General features: G+C 41.0%; 1 protein-coding gene across 1 annotated transcript in view; it reads left to right on the top strand.

The window, feature by feature from the left end:
- Positions 1–606: 606 nt before the first annotated feature.
- The window catches only part of LOC139366002 (leucine-rich repeat and immunoglobulin-like domain-containing nogo receptor-interacting protein 2), a 119,746-nt gene continuing 112,418 nt past the window's right edge, over positions 607–7,934 (top strand). The window contains exon 1 of the mRNA XM_071103074.1: positions 607–667. The gene's annotated coding sequence lies outside the window, so the exon portion shown is untranslated. The remainder of the gene's footprint in view (positions 668–7,934) is intronic.

Raw genomic sequence — 7,934 nt, 5'->3', positions numbered from 1 at the left:
CTAGACTATCTTACCCATATACATCATCATGCATGATAGACATATCTCTCTGTTACGGATGCCATACCACAGTTGAAATTAGTTTGAAGATGTAATCTCTTTTGCTGTCATACTCTAATTCCACTGATTTAATTTGTATTTACAGATAGCATACAAGTTTGTTATTAAGGCACATGAAAGTTCACATGTTCCAGAAGGCATTTCTGCCCCCAAAAAAATGCATTTTACTGAAAAATAAATAAATAAATACATAACCTTCAAATGGCTCTCCGGTGAAATTGTGACTTGCGACATACGCCTAGTTAAACGGGTCACCATTAATGTGTTGAAAATTCCAAATTGTTTGCATAGTCAGTTTACACAAAGCACTGACAACCACTTGCACCACCAAAAATACCACCATGGGTCTTTTCACAGTCCCCAGTTCCAGAACAAATTCAAGGAAATGTACGGTATTATACAGTCTTTTGTCTGTAATGTTTTTTTTGTTATGTGTCAGATGCTAGTAAGACTAGCTGTCGCCATTGGCGTCGGCTGATGGGATCCTAATAAATCAAATCTCTCTCTCTCTCTCTCTCTCTCAACCACATATAGAAGCCTGAAAAACAGTAATAACTGGGGGAAACACAACAGACCATGGCTGAGAGGATGATTGCTTCTCAAAGTGGTAAGTACCAAGCATTTACACTCTGATAATCTGTTTTTGTCTCAACTGTTTGACTTTGATTACAGATCAGAGCCATGTACTGTATATACAGCACCAGTCAAACGTTTGGACACCTAATCATTCAAGGGTTTTCTTTTATTTTTACAATTTTCTACATTGTAGAATAATAGTGAAGACATCAAAACTATGAAATAACACATAGAATAATGAGGTAAGGAAAAAAGTGTTTAACAAATCAAAATATATTTTACATTTGAGATACTTAAAAGTTGCCACCCTTTGCCTTGATGACAGCTTTACACACTCTTGGCATTATCTCAACCAGCTTCATGAGGTAGTCACCTGGAATGCATTTCAATTAACAGGTTTGTCATGTTAAAAGTTCATTTGTAGATTTGTTTTCCTTCTTAATGAGCTTCAGCCAATCAGTTGTGTTGTGACAAGGTAGGGGTGGTATTCAGAAGATAGCCTTGTTTGGTAAAAGACCAAGTCCATCTTATGGCAAGAACAACTCAAATAAGCAAAGAGAAACGACAGTGCATCATTACTTTAAGACATGGTCAGTCAATGCGGAACATTTCAAGAACTTTGAAAGTTTATTCAAGTGCAGTCGCAAAAACCATCAAGCGCTATGATGAAACTGGCTCTCATAAGGACCGCCACAGGAAAGGAAGACCCAGAGTTCCATCTGCTGCAGAGGAGAAGTTCATTAGAGTGATCTGCACCTCAGATTGCAGCCCAAATAAATGCTTCACAGAGTTCAAGTAACAGACACTTCTCAACATCAACTGTTCAGATGACACTGCGTGAATCAGGCCTTCATGGTCGAATTGCTTCAAGGAAACCAGTACTAAGGGACACCAATAAGAAGAAGAGACTTGCTTGGGCCAAGAAACACGAACAATGGACAATAGACTTGTGGAAATCTGTACTTTGGTCTGAATTTGACATTTTTAGTTCCAACCGCTGTGTCTTTGTAAGATGCAGAGCAGGTGAACGGATGATCTCAGCATGTGTGTTTCCCACTGTGACGCATGGAAGAGGGGGTGTGACGGTGTGGGGGTGCTCTGCGGGTGACACTGTATGTGAAAGCAGCAGTGCTACCACAGCATTCTGGAGCAATACTCCACCCTGCCTGGTTTCCACTTAGTGGGAATGTCATTTGTTTTTCAACAGGGCAATGACCCAAAACACACCTTCAGGCTGTGTAAGGGCTATTTGACTAAGAAGGAGAATGATGGAGTGCTGCATCAGATGACCTGGCCTCCACAATCACCTGACCTCAGCCCAATTGTGATGGTTTGGGATCAGTTGGACTGCAGAGTGAAGGAAAAGCAGCCAGCAAGTGCTCAATATACGTGTTGGAAAAGCATTCTTCATGAAGCTGGTTGAGAGAATGCCAAGAGTGTTAAATGCTGTCATCAAGGCAAAGGGTGGCTATTTTGAAGAATTTAAAATATAAAATATATTTTGTTTTGATTAACACTTCTTTGGCTACTAGAAAATAGTACAAAGTAGTACAAATAAAGAAAAACCCTTGAATGAGTGGGTGTGTACAAACTTTTGTTGTCATTGGTTAATCATGGTCTACGGTAGCCATTTTGAGTTTGGAGAAGGGAAAGGTGTTAAGTGGTTGTATTGAAACATACAAGCCATTAGCAGGTAATTGATGGCCCTCTGGGTGTTTTTCCTCAATTGTGGTCCTATTGTGAGGGGAACAATTATAGAGGTGAATGCTTGATTGAATATATGGCTAATGCACCTGAATTGGAAAGAGCAGGGAGTCATGCATTAAATTGAGGGTGAGCTGTTGAGAAAACAAGAGGAATTTACGGGCTGCATTAGATCTACATTATAACGGTATAACATATTACAAGATGGGGCAGTGACATATCACCTAATACTCTTTATTGGTTATATACTGTGTGATCCCACAGGGATGATCAGGGATTCCTATTTCTCTGATACATCTCATTTGACTGCTGAAACATATTGTGGTTGGGGAACAGTCATTTGACCCCATTAAAGGCTCTAACTGGTCACAAGAAGGGATTCAAATAACAAACATAGGTGGTTCTGAGGCTTATGGGCAATCTAATGTTAGTCGCCTAACTGCTACTTGTGATATTTTAATGCCATTCAAAACAGACTGAAGGAATTTTCAAACGGAATTGAGTCTCCCTGAATATGAAAGATATATTTGTGTTTGTTCCCAAAAGTGACACATTTTTGCCTCCCCTAAGTTTTTTTCCTTTGTTTGTTTTGCATTTTACTTTCCAGTATTTATCAAGCTCTTTGCTTAGGGGACTGACCCTCCAGACCAAAGTGGGAAAATAATTGGTTTACATACAATGTGATTCACGTCCCCCACCATGCATTGGGCCATTTTATTGGTATTAATAATATAATGATGTCAGTGATTGGGTGCAGAGTGAAAGCGGAGTCAGGCGCAGGATACAGGTATGGAGTAATCCAACTGAGTTTACTCAAAGAATAAAGCAAAATTGCAAAAATTTAAATGTAACATACAACAAAACTCTAACACGAACACAACCACTAACGACATAAACAATCACGGACAGAACAGAAATGTATGTCAGATGGTTAAATAGGGAATGTAATGAGGGAATGTAAAACAGGTGTGTATGTAATCAGACAAAGCAAAACGAAACAGAAAAATGGATCGGTAGTGACTAGAAAGCCGGTGACGTCGACCGCCGAACACCACCGAACAAGGAGAAGGGCCGACTTCGGCGGAAGTCGTGACAAATGACAAACATCATCACATTTCAAGTGTGAATTATGAATATTCCAATTTAAAAGGCTATTGAAGGTCAATATGCAACAGTGTGTGCAGTTAAATTTGAATTGTCCTATGTCAAGTATAAGTTACTATTTAACAACATGGTAGTGCTCCTCCCACTTTTCCCCCTGCCCTGCTACAAAGTTTCTCCCTGCAGGCTGTCACTGAGTCTGAGGTGCTAAATGAGCTCCTTAAACTTGTTCCCCCCCAAAACATCTGGGTCAGATGGTTTAGACCCCTTCTTCTTTAAGGTTGCAGCCCTTATCTTCGCCAAGCCCATCTCTGACCTTTTTAACCTGTCTCTGCTCCCATGGCTTGGAAGGCCATCAAGGTGCGTCCTTTATTTAAAGGGGGAGATCAAGCTGATCCTAGGCCAATTCCTTTTTTGCCCTGTTTATCAAAAGTGTTGGAAACACTTGTCAATAATCAACTGACTGGCTTTCTTGATGTCTATGGTATTCTCTCCGGTATGCAATCTGGTTTTCCGCTCACGTTATGGATGTGCCACTGCAACCTTACAAGGTTCTCAATGATGTCACCATTGCCCTTGATTCTAAGCAATGTTATGCTGCTATTTCTATTGACTTTGCCAAAGATTTTCATACAATAGACCATTCCATTCCGGCTAAGGAGTATTGGTGTCACTGAGGGGTCTTTGGCCTGGTTTTCTAACTACCTCTCTCAAAGAGTGCAGTGTTGAAAGTCAGAACATCTGCTGTCTCAGACACTGCCTGTCACCAAGGTTGTAACCCAAGGCTCGATCCTAGGCCCCATGTTCTTCTCAATTTACATCAACAACATAGCTCAGGCAGTAGGAAGCGCTCTCATCCATTTATATGCAGACGATACAGTCTTATACTCAGCTGGCACCTCCCCGGATTATGTGTTAAACGCTCTACAACAAAGTTTTCTTAGTTTCCAACAAGCTTTCGCTGCCCTTAACCTTGTTCTGAACACCTCGAAAATAAAGTAAGAAGAATGCCCTTCGCCCCACCGGTATGATTACTACCTCTGAGGGTTTAGTACTTGGGAGTATGGCTAGACACTACACTGTCCATCTCTCAGCACATATCAAAGCTGCAATTTAAGGTTAAATCTACACTTGCTTTCCTTGCTTTCCTCTATCGTCATTGCAACTCTTTCACCCCAGCTATCAAACTAACCCTGATTCAGATGACTGTCCCACCCATGACAGATTATGGAGAATTCATTTATAGAGCATCAGGAAAAGGTGTTCTTGAGCGGCGAGATATTCTTTACCATTCGGCCATCAGATTTGCCACCAATGCTCCTATAGGACACATATACTCCTCTATAAACTGGCCATCTCTGTATACCTTTCGCAAGACCCACTGGTTGATGCTTATTTATAAAACCCTCTTAGTCCTCACTCCACCCTATCTGAAATGTCCACCTCAGCCCTCATCCTCCACATTCAACACCCGTTCTACCAGTCACATTCTGTTTAAAGGTCCCCAAAACAGACACGCATTGCTGGGTCGCTCCTCTTTTCAGTTCGCTGCAGCTAGCAACTGGAACGAGCTGCCAAAAACACTCAAAGTGCACAGTTTGATCTCCATCTCTTCATTCAAAGACTCAATCATGGACAATGTTACCGACAGTTGTGGCTGCTTCACGTGATTTATCGTTGTCTCTACCTTCTTGCCCTTTGTGCTGTTGTCTGTGCCCAATGTCTGTACCATGTGTTGTGCTGCTACCATGTTGTCCTGCTGCCACATTGTGTTGCTACCATGCTGTGTTGTCATGTGTTGCTGCCATGCTATGTTGTTGTTTTTGGTATCGCTTTATGTAGTATTGTGGTGTCTCTCTTGTTGTGATGTGTTTATTTATTTATTTATTTATAATCCAGCCCCTGTCCCCACAGGAGGCCTTTTGCCTTTTGGTAGGCCGTCATTGTAAATAAGAATGTGTTCCTAACTGACTTGCCTAGTTAAATTAAGGTTAAATACATAAATAAAAAGTAGTTCTATAGTAATAACTTGATCAACTGTATACTTTCAACATAAAGTGATTTTTGGGATGTTTCACAGGATATTTCATCACCTTTGGCTGAGATGATTTCTGGTGGGAATTGCGTGTGTTTATAATATTATCTTGTTTTTAACAAGGCATGCAAGCCCCGATCGCTGATACTCCATTAATCAACGCCCCTTCTGTCATTTCTGCACACAGCATCAACTCTCATCCAAGGCGTGTTCCACCGCTGCATGTTTGTTCATACGATCATGTTCGGGGGAGGAGGATACCCAACGCTGTTAATTCATAACACTCAAGAGTTTTTAATTAACAAGTCAGAACTCAGAGCAGACTTTTATCCCAGCCCCTCAACATGAATGATAGAGATGATAGGCCTTGATTGAAAGACAAGCGAAGGTGATGTTGTGTGAAGGGAAAGAGACTCCAGACAGATAGTGTCATCCCACAGTATTACTCTTAAATGTTCATCTCTCCATTCTCACGGGAAGACTCAGCAGAGCGTGGCGTACACTTTTTGATCTCAATTAAAACGCTGTGTCCCTCCACATATTTTATTGATGCAAACGTTGTGTCTATTTAAGCTACAAGCAAAACATCCAGTTGCAGTTTAATATTAAATGATGCATTAAACTAAACTGCCTCACCAACTCCCCAGATTTCCTTAATCAATATAATGGCTCCCTATCCTCTAGGGCTGTGGTCACAAGGAGTGCACTATATAGGGAATAGGGTGCCATTTGGGACACAGATGGTGTCTGATGGGCACTCTGTTCAACTCTGTTCAACCTGCAGACACTGTGCTGTGAATCATTGAGAATTGTCCTAAACAAACCTAGAGGACCCATCAGTATGCACCATTGGCTCAAAAACAAAGAAACGTCATTACATATGAGAATCAATACATGTATTAATTTGCAAAACCATTGACTGAATTCCAACCTGCATGTTGGCAACATGCAACTGTAAATTAAGTGCATTATTGATTGTTTTTGAATAACAATCCTTTCTCGCTCAATACTGCACTCCTGAATGTATTTCAACTGTGCTCAAAACATCATGGCAATGAGATTTGCATTCACCTTGTTTTCTTTTAATACCACAAGGAAAGGTAACATTATCTTTGATGTGGAGCAATATACTGTAATTCGTAGTAGTAGCAGCAGCAATAGCAGTAGTAGTAGTAGTAGCAGCAGTTGTAGTAGACGCAGTAGTAGTAGTAATTTTAGTAGTAATAGCAGTAGTAGTAACAGTAAAAGCAGCAGCAGTAGTAGTAGTAGTAGCAGGCCTGTTAGTTGTAGTGGTAGTTGTTGTTTAGTAGTAGTAGTAGTAATAGCAGTAAAAGCAGCAGTAGTAGTGGTGGTAATAGTAGTAGTAGTATGTGATAGTAGTAGTAGTGGTAGTGATAGTAGTAGTAGTGGTGGTGATAGTAGCAGTAGTAGTAGTAGTAGGTGTAGTAGTTGTTGTTGTAGTGTTAGAAGTAGTCCTAGTAGAAGTAGCCCTAGTAGTAGTAGTAGTAGGTGTAGTAGTTGTTGTTGTTGTAGTGTTAGAAGTAGTCCTAGTAGAAGTAGTCCTAGTAGTAGTAGTGTTCTGGATGATGAGCTCTGTTTGAACATACTTACATTATTAGTTGACCTACGTATGTCTCTGTGTATGTATGTATTCCCTCCAGCAATAGGCAGACTTAAGTATCAAATCAATATTTTCCTTAGCAAGGTTACTCCTTTTCCTGTCTGGCCATTGAAGATACATTTCTTTCCACATATCACATGATCAAATTTAAGCTTGAGGCAATAATGCCCTCATCCTCTCCAATAGTCAATCTGTTGCATAATCCATCCATTTGCACCACTGTTTATGTTATTGATGGTGGCCCACTCTTACAGAATGTGATTTTAAGACACTAATCAACTCACACTTCCACGAGGGCCGATAACAAGTTTTGACTGACATTCTTGTGACTCGACTTGGGCTCACTCTTTATATTGATCTGGAGGAAAGGTGGGCAGATGGGGGTGGCCCACAGGAATCAGCTTGACTACATCACAAATTAGGTTGGTTTGTCCTCTCTATGCCTCACCATACCTGCTCCCTCCCTCCCTCCTCCCAACCACCCAGCCCCTCTTCCAGCTGGATGGCTGTATAATAGAAAGGCCCTGTTGCATTTCAAAACATCCCTGGTACCCAGGTGACATCCTCTCCTGCCACACTCCATCCCGGCGACGCAGCTAGAACGTGACAGAGCTGTTAATTAGAATACATCAATGTATCAAGAGGGATTACACAGCTTGCCACTGACACATGGGGATAATACAAAGAGTGCTGCAATACTTTCCCACCAGAAAATGTAGAAATGTTTGGGCATGTTTCAGTTTCTCCTTAGTGTTGGAATGCAATGGGGATGCATTTGTGGCAAATGTTCAGCCGTGAACAAGATTCGACTGCATATAGTATATCTTCTATGGTCCT

The sequence above is a fragment of the Oncorhynchus clarkii genome, chromosome 14, assembly GCF_045791955.1.
Source record: "Oncorhynchus clarkii lewisi isolate Uvic-CL-2024 chromosome 14, UVic_Ocla_1.0, whole genome shotgun sequence".
NCBI lineage: Eukaryota > Metazoa > Chordata > Actinopteri > Salmoniformes > Salmonidae > Oncorhynchus > Oncorhynchus clarkii.
Note: the sequence above shows the minus strand (reverse complement) of the source record. Positions and strands in the feature narration are given on the sequence as shown.